General features: G+C 38.0%; 2 long non-coding RNA genes across 2 annotated transcripts in view; one reads left to right on the top strand and one right to left on the bottom strand.

Annotated features, from left to right (window-relative positions):
- Positions 1 to 14631, top strand: part of LOC147359201 (uncharacterized) — a 72279-nt gene extending 57648 nt beyond the window's left edge. The window contains exon 3 of the long non-coding RNA XR_015140622.1: positions 14463 to 14631. This is a non-coding gene — a long non-coding RNA (uncharacterized LOC147359201). The remainder of the gene's footprint in view (positions 1 to 14462) is intronic.
- The window catches only part of LOC147359199 (uncharacterized), a 214661-nt gene that overhangs the window by 61935 nt on the left and 135306 nt on the right, over positions 1 to 17420 (bottom strand). The window lies entirely within an intron of this gene.

The raw sequence follows: 17420 nt of genomic DNA, 5'->3' as shown, positions 1-17420 counted from the left end.
GCTCACCAGGATGGCTGCTGCCAGTGTCTATTAATGTGTTCCCAGGATGAGCTCCAGTTGTCTCCTGCCTCTCTAGGAGGTTCTCCAAAATCAGCAGATGGCTTTGACCTAGGCTTTTTTCAAATCACTGCTTCTTCCCTGGATTCACTAGAAGGAAATATCTGTTCCCTAGATATTTATTCCCTAGAATGTGTGAAATTTTGTGTGCACCCTATAAGAGTGGAGACTTTATTTCCTGAAGCCCTCTAGCTCTCCTGATATTGAGTCCTACTGGTCTTCAAAGCCAAACATTTTTGGGGTGAGTCTTGCTGGTACAAGTGTCCTGCACTGGGGACCCCAGTGTGCAGCTTAGATCCCTCGCTCCTTGAGGAGAAACTCTGCAGTTGTAATTATCCTCCCATTTGTAGGTCATACCTAGGGATATGGGTCTTGACTATACCATGTCTCCTTCCCCTCAGAACCATCTTGTTGTGCCTCCTTGTCTATACCTTAAGATGTAGAAGATGTTTTCTGCTAGTCTTCTGGTCTTTAATCATCAATATTTGCTGTGTTAGTTCAGTTCAGTCACTCAGTCGTGTCTGACTCTTTGCAACCCCATGAATCACAGCACACCAGGCCTCCTTGTCCATCACTAACTCCCGGAGTTAACTCAGACTCATGTCCATCGAGTCAGTAATGCCATCCAGCCATCTCATCCTCTGTCGTCCCCTTCTCCTCCTGCCCCCAATTCCTCCCAGCATCAGAGTCTTTTCCAATGAATCAACACTTCACATGAGGTGGCCAAAGTACTGGAGTTTCAGCTTTAGCATCATTCCTTCCAAAGAAATCCCAGGGCTGATCTCCTTCAGAATGGACTGGTTGGATCTCCTTGCAGTCCAAGGGACTCTCAAGAGTCTTCTCCAACACCACAGTTCAAAAGCATCAATTCTTCGGCACTCAGCTTTCTTCACAGTCTAACTCTCACATCCATACATGACCACTGGAAAAACCATAGCCTTGACTAGATGGACCTTTGTTGGCAAAGTAATGTCTCTGCTTTTCAACATGCTATCTAGGTTGGTCATAACTTTCCTTCCAAGGAGTAGGCGTTTTTTAATTTCATGGCTGCAGTCACCACCTGCAGTGATTTTGGAGCCCCCAAAAATAAAGTCTGACGCTGTTTCCACTGTTTCTCCATCTGTTTCCCCTGAAGTGATGGGACCAGATGCCATGATCTTAGTTTTCTGAATGTTGAGCGTTAAGCCAACTTTTTCACTCTCCTCTTTCACTTTCATCAAGAGGCTTTTGAGTTCCTCTTCACTTTCTGCCGTAAGGGTGGTGTCATCTGCATATCTGAGGTTATTGATATTTCCCCCAGCAATCTTGATTCCAGTTTGTGCTTCTTCCAGCCCAGTGTTTCTCATGATGTACTCTGTGTATAAGTTAAATAAGCAGGGTGACAATATACAGCCTTGATGTACTCCTTTTCCTATTTGGAACCAGTCTGTTGTTCCATGTCCAGTTCTAACTGTTGCTTCCTGACCTGCATAGAGGTTTCTCAAGAGGCAGATCAGGTGGTCTGGTATTCCCATCTCTTTCAGAATTTTCCACAGTTTATTGTGATCCACACAGTCAAAGGTTTTGGCATAGTCAATAAAGCAGAAATAGATGTTTTTCTATTTGCTGTATAAATAGTTGTAATTTTGATGTGGCTGTGGAAGGAGGTGAGCTCAGGGCACTGTCCCCTCCATTAGTCATGTCTTGATGATCCTGGCTGCCAGTATTTTGATGTCCTTCTACACCCATGCCTAGAACCCTTCTTCAGTATTTATTTTAGCAGCACAGCAATTGCTGTGTTTCAATTGTACAGGCTCTCAACAGTGCTTTTCTGATCCATATGTCTTTTCATCTCCTCATCCCACTGGATTATAGAAGCTTAGTACTTGGAAGTGAACTTAGAAAACAGAAATCATATGTACACATGCACACACATTTTAAGGATGGGAAAACTGAAGCCCAGAATGGTGAAGTCTTTAGCCAATGTTTAGTTTCCGTCTTGTCTGAGTCTTTCCGACCCCATGGACTGTAGCCCACCAGGCTCCTCTATCCATGGGATACTCCAGGCAAGAATACTGGAGTGGGTTGCCATTTCCTCCTCCAGGAGACCTTCCCAATCCAGGGATCAAACCCATGTGTCCTGCATTGTCAATATTTACCACTGAACCACCAGGGACACCCAATATCACACAGAAAATTAACAAATCAGAGCCAGAATCCAGACCTCTGATTTGTAGACTAGTCTTTTTCCTAAATTGTGTTGGGTATTTCTTGGTCACCAGTCATTATTCACAATTCAATTATTTCTCCACAAGATGAGATTGTTTCTGGGTCTGGAGCACTGTTCTCAACCTACTCTGATTACAACTTTGCAGATTACACTCAACTTCGGAAAAAGCAGCTTCTGCACAGGATTGTGAATTTCACTTGCTTTTGCTGCAGGGGCAACAAAGTACACCTGAAAGGGATTTAAGTTAAAGACTGTAATACTCATCTTTGTTATCCATTTTCCGTTCATATGTCCCTTGTTATTAGTACGTATGTAAAGAAGCTAAGTATTCCATAAATGACACTTTTAAAAGATATTTACAAGTAAGTACAGAAAAAATGTATAATAATGAAGCTTTTGGACCTCATCCTGACACGTATTATGAATATGCCTATGCCTTTGAGGTAATCTACCTCTTTTCCCCAGTATCTAGAGGGGAAAAGATCACTGGTTCTTGAAAAAAATTTGAACCCTTGTTAGAGAGGGCCTGTTGGAAAATTCTTTCATCTACTTTTTGGTGACTCTCCAAATAAGCTTAAATATTATGTCTTTTACAAAAAAAAAAAAAAAAATAAGGATTATTCTATAATTACTGCCATGTCAAATATTTCCAAGACTATATCATTATGTACTAAGCTTCATAATTATTTGTTTATATTTTCATATATACTCTCTATTGATATAATATCTATGTGATTTTCTTCCTCTCATTTTAAGTTTACATATACTGGTTTTATGTTCTCCAAATAGTACTCTCATCTTTTAAAAGTCACCCCTTCTCCACTCTAGTCCATGTGGTTCTATAAGACAATGTTTCTACCCTTAGATATAAGAGGTGGCATGTAACCAAGATATGTCCAATTAGGTCACTGAAGTCACCTGGTTATGGGATAAATTCAGGAAAAAGCATGTGTCCCAATCAGAGGCTATTAGACTCCATTTTAAGACATTTATTGGAATTATTGGATAGAATATTGAGAAGATAAATTTTAAAGTGAAGTTGGTGCAACCACCAAGAAAAGAAAGTATTTGAGACTTAACCCAACACAGAAAAAAGCAAAACTTAAAGATGGATGGAGTAAGTGGGAGTTCAACTGATGTTGGTTAAGGTTTTGAATAACCATGCATAAAGTTTTATTCATTTTTTAGCTTAAGACAGTTTCATTTATTTTTATCTGTCACTTGCAGTGGGAAGATCCTGAACAATTCTGTGTAAAAACTTGTTTTATAAATCTATATCTCATATCATCATTCTCTGCTGTATCCATCCTACTTTTAGAAAAATGGAACTCATTGAAAAGTGTAAGTGGAAATAGTGCAGACCCCAAAGTGGAGAATTGAATATTTTCTAAAATGCAGAGAAAACACTGATAATAAATGATAATGGGTTGGTACCAAAATTTGAATTTTTTAAAAAGTAAACTACAGTAATCAATATGGTATTTAGCACAACTTAATTAATGAAGGTGGAGGGGAAGGAATGAATGCACAGATGTTGGAGAAGAAAAACATCAGCACTTGGAAATAATAATGACATTTACTGATTTTTGTGCTTTTGGTGATAGGTGATTCAGTGCATTTGGAGACTGGGCAGCAGGGACAATTATGAAACAAGAGCTTATTGTTATATCTTTGCTGAGTTTCCTTGATTTGGCACCAAGACAGCTAGCTATAGAACTCTAGGAACTGTATCATAGGTAGATAAGTCCATGTCCTGTGTGTAATGAATATGGTTTAATGAGTGAAGGAGAAATTAGTACCATGGCCTCTAGAGATAGAACACAAAGCTGAGGCTGGGACAGTGGGAGCTCACAGAAATTGTGAGAACTGGATAGAACCTGGCATGGAAAATCTTAAAAGGTAGGGGAAGTAAACTGAAAAAGGACGTATCTTTTCTGTTTTACCCATATGATAAGGCTAAGGAAGATTAGTTAAAAGTAATGTTCTAGCAAATGAGAAAAGGAAAGATATACCCATTTGAATGGAGAGTTCCAAAGAATAGCAAGGAGAGAGAAGAAAACAAGAAAGCCTTCCTCAGTGATCAATGCAAAGAAATAGAGGATAACAATATAATGAGAAAGACTAGAGACCTCTTCAAGAAAATTAGAGATACCAAGGGAATATTTCATGCAAAGATGGGCACAGTAAAGGACAGAAACGGTATGGACCTAACAGAAGAAGAAGATATTAAGAGGTGGCAAGAATACACAGAAGAACTATACAAAAAAGATCTTCACGACCCAGATAATCACAATGGTGTGATCACTAACCTAGAGCCAGACAACCTGGAATGTGAAGTCAAACGGGTCTTAGAAAGCAACACTGTGAACAAAGCTAGTGGAGGTGATGGAATTCCAGTTGAGCTATTTCAAATCCTAAAAGATGATGCTGTGAAAGTGCTGGACTCGATATGCCAGCAAATTTGGAAAACTCAGCAGTGGCCACAGGACTGGAAAATGTCAGTTTTCATTCCAATCCCGAAGAAAGGCAATGCCAAAGAATGCTCAAACTACTGCACAATTGCACTCATCTCACATGCTAGTAAAGTAATGCTCAAAATTCTCCAGGCCAGGCTTCAACAGTAAATGAACTTCCAGATGTTCAAGCTGGTTTTAGAAAAGGCAGAGGAACCAGAGATCAAATTGCCAACACGCTCTGGATCATTGAAAAAGCAAGAGAATTCCAGAAAAATAGATATCTGCTTTATTGACTATACCAAAGCCTTTGACTGTGTGCATCACAACAAAGTGCGGAAAATTCTTCAAGAGATGGGAATACCAGACCACCATACCTGCCTCCTGAGAAATCTGTAGTGAGTTCAGGAAGCAACAGTTAGAACTGGACACAGAACAATAGATTGGTTCCAAATAGGGAAAGGAGTATGTCAAGGCTGTATATTTTCACCCCGCTTATTTAACTTATATGCAGAGTACATTAGGAGAAACACTGGGCTGGATGAAGCACAAGCTGGAATCAAAATTGCTGGGAGAAATATGAATAACCTCAGATATGCAGATGACACTCCCCTTATGGCAGAAAGTGAAGAACTAAACAGCCTCTTCATGAAAGTGAAAGAGGAGAGTGAAAAAGTTGGCTTAAAACTCAACATTCAGAAAACTAAGATCATGGCATCTGGTCCCATCACTTCATGGCAAATAGATGGGGAAACAATGGAAACAGTGAGAGACTTTATTTTTTTTTTGGCTCCAGAATCACTACAGGTGGTGATTGTAGCCATGATATTAGAAGACACTTGCTCCTTGAAAGAAAAGTTATGACCAACCTAGACAGCATATTAAAAAGCAGAGACATTGCTTTACCAACAAAGGTCCGTCTAGTCAAGGCGATGGTTTTTCCAGTAGTCACGTATGGATGTGAAAGTTGGACTATAAAGAAAGCTGAGTGCCGAAGAATTGATGCTTATGAAGCGTGGTGTTGGCGAAGACTCTTGAGAGTCGCTTGGACTGCAAGGAGATCCAACCAGCCCATCCTAAAGCAGATCAGTCCTGGGTGTTCATTGGAAGGACTGATGCTGAAGCTGAAACTCCAATACTTTGGCCACCCGATGCGAAGAACTGACTCATTAGAAAAGACCCTGATGCTGGGAAAGATTGAAGGCAGAGAAGAAGGGGACAACAGAGAATAAGATGTTTGGATGGCATCACCAACTCAACGGACATGAATTTGAGTAAACTCTGGGAGTTGGCAATGGACAGGGAAGCCTGGTGTGCTGCAGTCCATGGGGTCGCAAAGAATCGGACATGACTGAGCAACTGAACTGAACTGAACTGAATGTTCTAGGTCACAGCCTGTGTTTTTGAGGCTCCTCAGATTATTATATAAATTTGAGAAAAAGAAAATAGGAATTCTTGAGTTTTACTTTAATGTAGTTTAGCCATCATATCAGTCAAATTTTTTTCATAATCACCTCCTTGTTTACTGTGTTTGTTTTAAAAAATAACATGGTACAAGCAATGACAGAGGTGGACCTTGGGGCCATTATGATAAGTGAAATAAATCAGATAGAGAAGGAAAAGCACTATTTGGTCTCACTTATGTGTGGGGTCTTATAAAAGAAAATAAAAAATATAATGTGGTAGATTAAAATTCTCAGATAAGTGTTCACTGCAAAATGTGATACTAAATAAAACATGGCTTTTTAAAAAATATAAGATACCACATAGTGACTCTAGTTAACAATACTGTACTGTAAACTTGGTGCTTTCTAAGAGGGTAGATCTTACATGTGAAAGAAAGAGGAGGAGAGAGAAATGGAAGGAAGGAGGGAGGGAGAAAGGGAGGAGGTAAAGAAAGAAAGAAAATGGTAACTTGCTGAGGTGAGGCCTATATTAACTAGCTTGATTGTGTTGATAATTTCACAAAGCATACATATATAGAAACATCCATATATCAAAACATCCAGTTGTAACCTTAACACAATTCTTATTTGTTCAGTATACCTCAATAAAGCTTAAATAAATGTCGTGTGTCTAAACAACTAGATTCATGATGAAAAAAAAAAATCCTCCTTAACAAAATGTTATTGTTAGTTCAATAATATCTTATGTATTATAATATATGGCATCACTAAAACTTTGACATGCTGGTGTCTATTTTAAGGTATGTTTAGTGAAAGCAAAAGTCGCTCAGTCATTTCCGACTCTTTGCGACCCTGTCCATGGAATTCTCCAGGCCAGAATACTGGAATGGGTAGCCTTTCTCTTCTCCAGGGGATCTTCCCAAGCCAGTAATTGAACCAGGGTCTCCTGCGTTGCAGATGGATTCTTTACCAAATGAGCTATCAGGGAAGCCCATTGCTCTATAATAGCTCTTTAAAAAATTAAAGTGCACACTTTAAAAATTTGACAAAATACCTATAACACACACACTCACACAAAATAAATAGAAATTCCTGTCTTTTCCAATCCAAAAACCATTCCCCAGAGGCTCAATTTTTAATTTTTCAAGTTATTTCCTTAAGTATTTACCCCAATTTTTAAAAATAAAATACTATGCTACTTTTCCATAATTTATTGATTTTATAAATTATCGTTAATATTGTATGATGCTAGATGAGCATCTAGCCTTAGAGTTATCATCCTCTCTTTACTCAGATTGATAAATAGTATTTAAATTATCATGATGATTATGTAAATATTGTTCAGTGCCTCGTAGTGGTCTGCAATTACTCTTTTACATTTTCTTACATTTTCTTATTTTCCTTCATTTTGTGTGTGTGTATTTTACATGTAAGGCTGATGGTTACAGTGATAGTCCCAACGAAGTATGTTTCTCTTTTCCTTGACCTTTACAATGTGGTTACCTCTCCTATTAAAAAGCAAAGGCTGTTTCCCTGCCTCTTGAATCTGGGCTAGACTTTGTGTTGTTTTGATCAAAGGAATATAAAAGAAATGATATTGTTCTATTTCCTAAATGAAGTCTTAGAAGAATTGTTGAAACTTCTGCTTTTACTCCCTGGGAACCATGAGAAAACACGATGTAAAAAAGCCCAGATAAAAGACCACAAAGAGGGAGAGTCCAGACTATTCCAGTTGCCCGAATCACAGCTGACTGCAGAGACATAAATAAGACCATGTACAACCAACAGCACTGCCCTTGAATCATGAGAAATAACTATCCATTGTTGCTTCATGTACATTGTTTATTCCACAGAAATTGACACAGAACAAAATAGAATGACCTTGTAACATGGAATCCCAAGGAGAAAAAATAGGAGTGGAGATATATGACTCATGGCTTTTCCACAATTCAACAGATGTAAACCATTTTATATGGTTATACAGATACACACAAATGTATGTATACATACAGATATGTATACATACATACAGATACAGACACTGTATAAGAAATCAAAATGGTTTCCTATGGTGGGAGAAGAAATGAAGTGTGGCATAGGGATCAAAGAAACTCAAAGAATTAGGAATTTGGTCAGGCAAAGGCCAAGGACAATAATGGTCATGAAATGAGTATGATGAACTCAGTCCTCTCCCCTTCAAACCTCCACTTACCACACTCAGACTCATGAAATCCAAAACTCTTTAGTGATGCCCCAGCCACTGATATAATTTTACAGCTCCCTAGACTATGCTAAAATGATAGACAATCATGGTTGATCACCATTAATCTGGTATAGTAAGGTTATTTTCTAAATTATTTTTTATTTATTAACTTACTCTGTTTTTCTGGACTGCTCCTGGAATCTTCTACCTCCAATCTGTTCCTATCTGTAGATGTATACCCTTACTGGGATTACATGTTGCTACTTTCCTCTGTCATTTACACTGTTTCTTATAGTCAGCATTTTACCTTAATTGGCTTACTAACTTTTGAAGTACATTATTCAGTAATTTTATAATAACACATGCCTAAGAGATTTTTTAATGTGTTTATTCTAACGCATCACCTTAGCAAAATTTAATTAACTAAACATATACAAATATTAGTATTCTTATATAGAGTACAAGAATCTATATTTTAAACTAAAGAATAAACATGTATAATACTTAAAAGCATCTAGAACATTATGCATGGGATTTTGTATGATTCAGGAAATAATTTTAGTAGTTGTATTAATAATTCTAAAAACATTTCCAATGACGCCCTCTTTACATCACAGAGACACGTGACAGTTCATTGTTTACTAATCCCTTTTCTTATAAAACCTAAAGATACAGCTATTTAAGAATAAACATTTGTAAATTTTATGTTATAGGAATAAGCTCGTGTAAATTTGGATTTTCATAAGGAAACATCAACCAGTAAGATGACACAGGGCAACTGTGGATATAAGTTATAAACTAAGTGTTCTAACACTTAATGATTGCTAAGCAAAACAGTACATTTATATAATATTTATGCTTAAACCCACTGCCTTTAAAACTTCTGCACCTATGTACCTAATTCAGAAGAACCCAAAGAGAGAAAAGAGAAAATGTATACTTGGCTTTTCTCTTCACTTCTAAAAGCAAATCTAATTCTGTTATTTCTCTAGGGTGAGAGAGGAATTTAGAGGGACACAAATATCCAGAATGAAATTAGAAAATATAATCTAGCCTTGATGGTCTATAAATCTGGAAATCCTTAAGAAATTTGCTATAGGACCATTCTTGGGATTTGAGGCAAATAGACCTGTTTTTGAGCTGGAAATGGTAAAATAACATTTGCCAAACTATTTCCCTGTCTATTTGACATCCTATTAGAACTCTCTGCAATGGACTTCCAACAACCTCCTTGAAAAGAATTCCCCAAAGTCTCATTTAATCCACAAATTCCTCCCTAACAATTCCTGCCTTGGTATGGCCCCAACTATTTTTAGATGACAGTCATAAAATGAGGAACAAAGTATAAATGACCAGAAGTGTTAAACACTCTCTTTAAGACTAAAAATATGTTGCTAGTTGATTCTGTAAGGGTCATAGCTTTTCTTTGACCTGTGGTTTTTATGCAGGCTCTGTAGTTTATCTAAGTCTATTTTGATCACTCAGAACATATAAGCTTCTCATAGAAGAGCATTTATTTTTCACTCTTATACTTCTAAACTTGATTTTACATGCTCAGGAGTTTGACTTACTGCCTCTTATAAATTCTAATATCTATTACTATCTTAAAAGAACTCTAGAGAACATTTTGATTGAAGACTCTAATGGTAAAATCATCCTTTTATAATCCTGAAATTTTATGTTTTTATAAAGGCATGTATATTTTATATACACACATACATGCACATGCATACATATTTGTGTGTGTGTGTGCCTGTGTATTGGAAGGGCTGATGACAATTTCAGTGAAGCACATGACATCATTATTTAGTGATTCACTCACTGCTGCTGCTGCTAAGTCACTTCAGTCGTGTCCGACTCTGTGCGACCCCATAGACGGCAGCCCACCAGGCTCCCCTGTCCCTGGGATTCTCCAGGCAAGAACCCTGGAGTGGGCTGTCATTTCCTTCTCCAATGCATGAAAGTGAAAAGTGAAAGTGAAGTCATTCAGTAAGTGTCCGACTCTTCGCGACCCCATGGACTGCAGCCTATCAGGCTCCTCTGTCCATGGGATTTTCCAGGCAAGAGTACTGGAGTGGGGGTGCCATCACCTTCTCCAGATTCACTCACTATGTAGGCTAATTTCCATGCAGATGGGAAAGACAAAGAAAAGACAAAAAAAGAAAAGTCAAAAATGGAGGTGACTTATCAGTGGTAGTAACAACGTAAGTGTCCTACTTCATCCTTCCCTAATTTTTCTACTTTCTATAACCACCCAGAAGCAACAAAAGCACATTGTGTTTGTTTTAGAAACATTACTGCATTTCCCTCTTATATACTTTTCACAAGGTATACAACATGATTACTTCAAACTTATTCATATAATTTAAAACACTAAAATTAAAAAAAAAAAAATCACACTGTAGTTTTGCTCTCTGCCTCTCCAGCCTTGTGTCTTTCTTGTCGTATTCACCCTAGATTTATGTTTGTGAATCCAAATAATCAAGGCTACAGGTAACCTAGGCCTAAACCCATTGACATAGCCTGTGGTTACTTCGGTGATTGGATTCCAGACAGGCACTTCAATGAGAGGTACATGAGGCAATGTAATTTTCCTGCAAATGCTGTGAAAGAGGCTTCTCTTTCCTACTGACATGCAGTCTGGGAGCATGTGAGGAGATGATTCATTCACCTTGTCCCTGCGGTAGGAAAATTCCAGAGCTTCTGGGGACATACTAATGAGCCTCAGAATAAAACTAAAACAGGGACAGGAAAGACTGATAGATGAAGAGAAACTTGAGCCTAATAACATTTGCACCCCTCCTCCATGTTGGCCGCCATCCTTCTGAATGTTTCTGATACTGATAAATGAATTTGAACTGCCGAAGTCTCCTTTGCTTTTCTGTCACTTACAATCTGAGGACACAATCCTTGGTTAGAACAGATAGTATGTTTTTTAAAGATACTGCTCCCAGGAAATTTCTCAGCAAAATGTTTCCATGGTCAAATACAGTTGGGGAATGCTGAATGTAATACTTTATTTTACTTCATGGAAATGATATTTTAACACCAGTCCTCTTGCTAAAACCCATTGCACTTAAAAATATTTTATATAGCTTCTAAGATTCTGCATGAATTTACATTTTACTATTTATTCTCCTTCTTCGTGGCCTCTTGTCTACTGTACCCTAGCCCCACTGCTCTTTTCTTCCTCCAATTTAGCAAACTCTCTCCTACCTCAAGGCTTTGTCTTTGCTGTTCACTCTACATGGAATTGGGGCTTCCCTGGTGGCTCAAACGGTGAAGAATCTGCCTGCAATGCAGGAGACGGGGTTCCATCCCTGGGTTAGGGAAATCCCATGGAGAAGAGAATGGCTACCCACTCCGGTATTCTTACCTGGAGAATCCCATGGGCAGAGGAGTCTGGCAGGCTGCAGTTCATGGGGTTGCAAAGAGTCAGACACGACTGAGCAACTAAATGCCCCTCTTTATCTGGCTAATTCCTACTTCTTTTAGCTTCAGCTTACATCTTACTTCTTACCAGAGTTCTTCCCTAAATCCATCCCCTAGTTAAATTGGTACCTCTTGTTCATTCTTATAGCATTTTATTCTTTCCCTTTATAGCACCATACAATTTAAAAGTTTATGCAATCTAAATATTTATATCATTGTTTAATCTCTCCCTTCCTATTATTTCGAAAACCCTGTGAGGACAGAAACCATATCTGATTTGTTGACGTTTGTTTGAGCAAAATATGGTGCTGTTCCTGGCACACAGTAGGGACTAGATAAATATTTATTGCCTCATTTCTATCTAGAGGCATGTGACATCGTAACATACTATACAGAATTTCAATAATGAATCCTGTTTAAATTTGTTTAATCCAGAATTTCCCAAATTTATTTAAGAACTGAACTTTTCTTGAGGGATTAACATGAATGAAATTCCTGGATACTCTTATTCTATAGCTCACATTTTAAGAAAACACTTTTTACATTGTTTAGGTCATTTATCCTTTAAATATTCAAGACTAAAAGCCTAAACATATAATTTTATGAGCACTGGACAGTTCTAAGCTTCAGAAGTTCAAATGAGGTCGAGCAACAAGGATATTTGAGGACATTAACCCTGATCATTTTTGGGAGCAGTGTATAGCACGCATATGTTACATTTTCTGTGTTGTTTTTCATGGTGGAAGATGGGCTTCCACCAATTTCTAGGAAATTGAAACGCACTCCAGTTTTCTTGCCTGAAAAATTCTATGGACAGAAGAGCCTAAAGGGCTATGGTCTATGGGGTCGCAAAGAGTTGGACATGACTGAGCAACTGAGCGTGCGCGCACACACACACACATCTTAAAAATCATCAGTTGAGGATCTGTATGATACTAGACTGTAAAGAATTTGTGTGTACTCCCTTAAAGACAATAGTTAATCATTGTGCATTGAATTGTATTGTTCTAGTTTTTATTTTAGGCATCCTTTAAGTTAGATAAGGACACTCAAATACACGGTTAGGAGGATTAAATACTACCCCAGGGCATGTTCTAAAATTCACATGAAAATAATTTTAAATCCCAGTAAATGGTAATGACTTTAGCAATGTCCTTATTTACATTTGTAATGTATATTTTACCAGTACAGAAAATTCCATATAAATGTCTTTTTGAAAAAAATCTCCAAAGAACATTGAAAGCTGGCACATGCATTGCTTTCCCTAGAGAATTTTTAGCTTGACTTTATAACTGCATTCTGCCAAAACCAGATGAGACAAGTCCAGGAATAATTCAAATGACCGCACACGTCAACAATCCAATCTTCAAGCCCAGGTTCCTAACTCCAGGGCAGGGGTGCAGAAAGCATTGAAAATGTCCATTACACTAAGCAGGTGTGAAGTGAACTATTATTTGCTCAACCAGCTGGAATCTTGCCCCTAGTGTAGATTTCTTTCAAAAGCCACAAGCTCCTCACTAACCACCCACATGCATAACTTGCTTTAAGAAGGGTTGGGAAAATGTCATGGGCTGAACCCAACACTCCTCTCTGACCATCTAGATCTACCTCACTCTAAGCCAATGGATTTCAAACCAAGATTTACCAAGAAATGTTACAGTTTTCTAATTATGTTTTGCCCAGAACCATCTGTGATGGCTTTTTCAATATGTTCAAGTCCATTTCAACAGGTACAAGATGTATGAGGTTTTCTCTCCTTCCCACCCTGACACTGGAACACAAAACACACCCATCACCCTTCTGGAACATGCACTTAGAAGGCTTGGATGACAAAAGAGAGCCCCTTTTTACTGCACCTGAGGGCAAGATAGGAGACAGAGGGTCTCTTTGATGAAATAGTACACAGGTATCCTGCAAGAGACAGTCCTTGGCTAGGCTGAGATTTGTTTGCCTTGTAGAGATAAGGACATTGAGATCACACCAGTACACGTTTTTCTAACTGGCTTCTCTCAATTTCCCCAAACCTCCCTGGATTTGAAGCTTTTCTTGTTTTATCCAGAAGAAAAGAAAAACAATTGAGGCTGTATGACAGGTATCACCAGTCAAAAGAGAAAGAGAAGGAGTGGGCTGTAGGAAGAGGGAGGAGCTGGTCTGTGAAGGTGGACCTAAAAGGCCAGTGGTGAGCAGTGGAGAGAGAAGAACCCTCAGGAGTAACAGCCTCCATTTTTTAGTTTTTTAAGGAACCTCCATACTGTTCTCCACAGTGACTGTACCAATTTACATTTCTACCAACCAACCGTGCAAGAAGATTCCCCTTTCTCCACATCCTCTCCAGAGTTTGTTATTTGTAGACTTTTTCATGATGGCCATTCTAACTTCTGTGAGGTGATACCTCATTGTAGTTTTGATCTGCATTTCTCTAATAATTAATGATGTTTAACATCTTTTCACATGTTAGTTGGCCATCTGTATGTCTGTTTAGTTCTTCCTCCCATTTTTTGATTGGGTTGTTTGGGTTTCTGTGATACTGAGCTGCATGAGCTGCTTGTATAATTTGGAGATTAATCATTTGTCCATTGCTTCTTTTGCAAATATTTTCTCCCATCCTGAGGGTTGTCTTTTCATCTTTTTTATGGTTTTATTTGCTGTGCAAAAGCTTTTAAGTTTAATTAGTTCCCATTTGTTTACTTTTGTTTTAATAGAACTACAATATGATCAAGCAATCCCACTCCTGGGCATGCACCCTGAGAAAACCATAATTCAAAAAGACACATATACTCCAATGTTTATGTGTGCAGCACTATTTACAATAGCCAGGACATGGAAGCAACCTAAATGTCCATCAACAGATGAGTAAAGAAGATGTGATACGTAAGTACAATGGAACATTACTCAGCCATAAAAAGGAGTGAAATTGGGTATTTACAGCAATGTGGATGGACTTGGAGTCTGTCATACAGAGTGAAGTAAGTCAGAAAGAGAACAGACACAGTATATTAATGCATATATATGGGTCTAGAAAAAGGGTACAGATGGACCTATTTATAGTGCAGGAATAGAGACACAGATGTAGGGAACACGTGTGGACACAGAGGCGGGGGTAGGATGAACTGAGAGAGGAGCACTGACATATATCCACTACCGTGTGTAAAGCAGATAGCCAGCAGGAAGCTGCTTTGTAGCACAGGAAGCTCAACTCTGTGCTCTGTGATGACTTGGCATGCAGAGGGGGAAGGGAGGCTCATGAGGGAGGGGATATATGTATACATATAACTTTCACTTTGTTGTATAGCAGAAACTGACATAACATTGTAAAGCAATTATCTTCCAATTAAAAAATTAAATAAAAGCTATGGCAAAGTGGTAACAATTTTAAGTTCGGGATATGCAAAAAAAAGTAACAGTCTCCATAGAAGCTGGAGAGGGAAAGACTGCACTGGAAAGCACAGTTGGCAGAAATGGGTGGAAAAAGTCTTCCAGATTGGCTGCCAGGTAAGACACTGCTGGGAACACACTGTTCTGCGACAGGGATTGTACAGTACATTCCTGTAGATGACTTGCTTCTTATTGACGAGCCAGCAGTAATGCATTTTCAGTGATGATTTTACTGTCCCTCTTGTCCAGTGGTAAAGGCAGAGTAAGGAGGTTTTTACAAAAGTTAAAAACAAACACCTCATGCAACCTGGCACATTCAGGAATAAATATATTAAATTGTTGCTTGTAGAATATGCATATGTTTAAGACAAATTCTAAATCACTTTACACAATATCAAACATACATATAGAAAGGTATACACAGAATTCCAGGTACATATAAGAACATCAATGCATGGCAGAATTAAAACAAAAAGGGATTCTATACACACGCACACACATACACATCATTGCCTTTAAGAATGCTGATTCCACTGATAGAGTTTTTTCATATTTCATATTTGTTCTGATAGTGCTTTTAATTCCTATGGAAAATGTGATCATTTAAAACAGGGACTCTGATATTAAAGTGAGAACAAAGAATAAAACATTTATATTTCTCCAAGTTCAAGCCAAGTTTATATATATATATGTATACACATATGTATATATATATGTGTGTGTGTGTATATATATATATATATTAGAAATTCCACTTCTTTGCTTTTCTCTAGAGTCAGTGATGTTTTCACTGGTGGTAGCCAACATGTCTTGAGATAAGTTGAATATCATTTTTGGAGGCTTTAATTGCAATACAATGAACATGGTCCTTGTGTTCATTTGAGAATGCAGAACAGTAAATAATATCTATAAAGCTTCACATTGTGCTGTGTTCTCAGTCGTGTCTGACGCTTTGCGACCCCATGGACTGTAGCCCACTAGGCTTCTCTGTCCGTGAGATTCTCCAGGTAAGAATATTGGAGTGGGTTGCCATTTCCTTCTCCAGGGAAAGCTTCACATTATGCTTAAGTAAAAAGTGAAATTAAAATGTATCTAAAATAAGACAGATTAAATTTCTTCTGCAAAATCTTTATTCAGTTAATTTTAAAACATATCAAAAAGGCCAGGGAGTAAATCACCACATAAAGTCTTAACATCATTTGGAAAAAGGATAAGAAATATAAATAAGCAGAAAACATTCTCAAATGAAGAAAGCAAATTTAAAAAAAAAGAAAAAACAGACATCAAGAAATTCAACTTTCAAGACCTGAAGCACAATCAACTAAAAAATACAAATAGAAAACAGGAAGTTAAGAAAATGAGAAAAATAATTCTTTAAAATATAGAAGAAACTTCCAACAAGTGGAAGAAAGATGCACTTAATTATATTTAAAGTATAGGAATGAAAGTTAAAACCAGCTAAATATATGGCAAATGCTTCAATAGAGAAATTTTAGAAGAATAAAATTTCTAAAAATAAAAATCTTTGTATTTAAATGTAAAGCAAATTAAGAGAGATGCAGTAAAGAATGGATACAATGTTATGGTAAAAGTTAGGGTATAAATCTGCTTATAAAACATCCAGTTTATGCTGTTTAGAGGGCTCCAGGTTTCATTTATACCCAGATCTTCAGTCTGGCATTCAGGTATACTTGGGTACCTAGGGAAACTTATGGGATGGGTCCACCAGGAGGATATTTGCCTGATGGAAGAAAGAGGTACATAGGAAAGAGCTCATTCTAAAGAAGGGAAAGACAGGAGATTATCTCGTTAACAACACATCAGTCACTGGAGAGGCAGGTCTCTCTGCAGAGCGCAGTGTCTCTTATTCTGCATCTGCTGTATATGGAGTTCTCCCATAAACCCCCTACAGGTGAAACCCATCCTCCATTCACCTCCCTGCCTTCTGCCCCTTCCTCTCCATGTGACTCAGCCTGTCACTGGCACAAGAATAACACCATCAGGACCCTAGAGATGATGGAACCCTGACATGGCATAAATATCAGAACAATGAGGGGGGACGCCCAGCAAAAGTACATCCTCTCATGAAGGTTTATAGGCATGTGAGGCCTGGAGGAAGCAGAGAACCTGGCAAAGACTGGAACCTGCTGTACGATATGCAGATGGACACCACCGTAATGGCAGAAAGCAAAGAAGAACTAAAGAGCCTCTTGATGAGGGTGATAGAGGATAGTGGAAAAAGCTGACTTAAAACTCAACATTCAAAAAACTAAGATCATGGCATC

Source organism: Bos grunniens, chromosome 14, assembly GCF_055505025.1.
Source record: "Bos grunniens cultivar Pamir isolate PY7600 chromosome 14, Bosgru_T2T1.0, whole genome shotgun sequence".
In the NCBI taxonomy this organism is placed as follows: domain Eukaryota; kingdom Metazoa; phylum Chordata; class Mammalia; order Artiodactyla; family Bovidae; genus Bos; species Bos grunniens.
The sequence above is the reverse complement of the archived record's forward strand: the minus strand, read 5'-3'. Positions and strand labels throughout refer to the sequence as shown.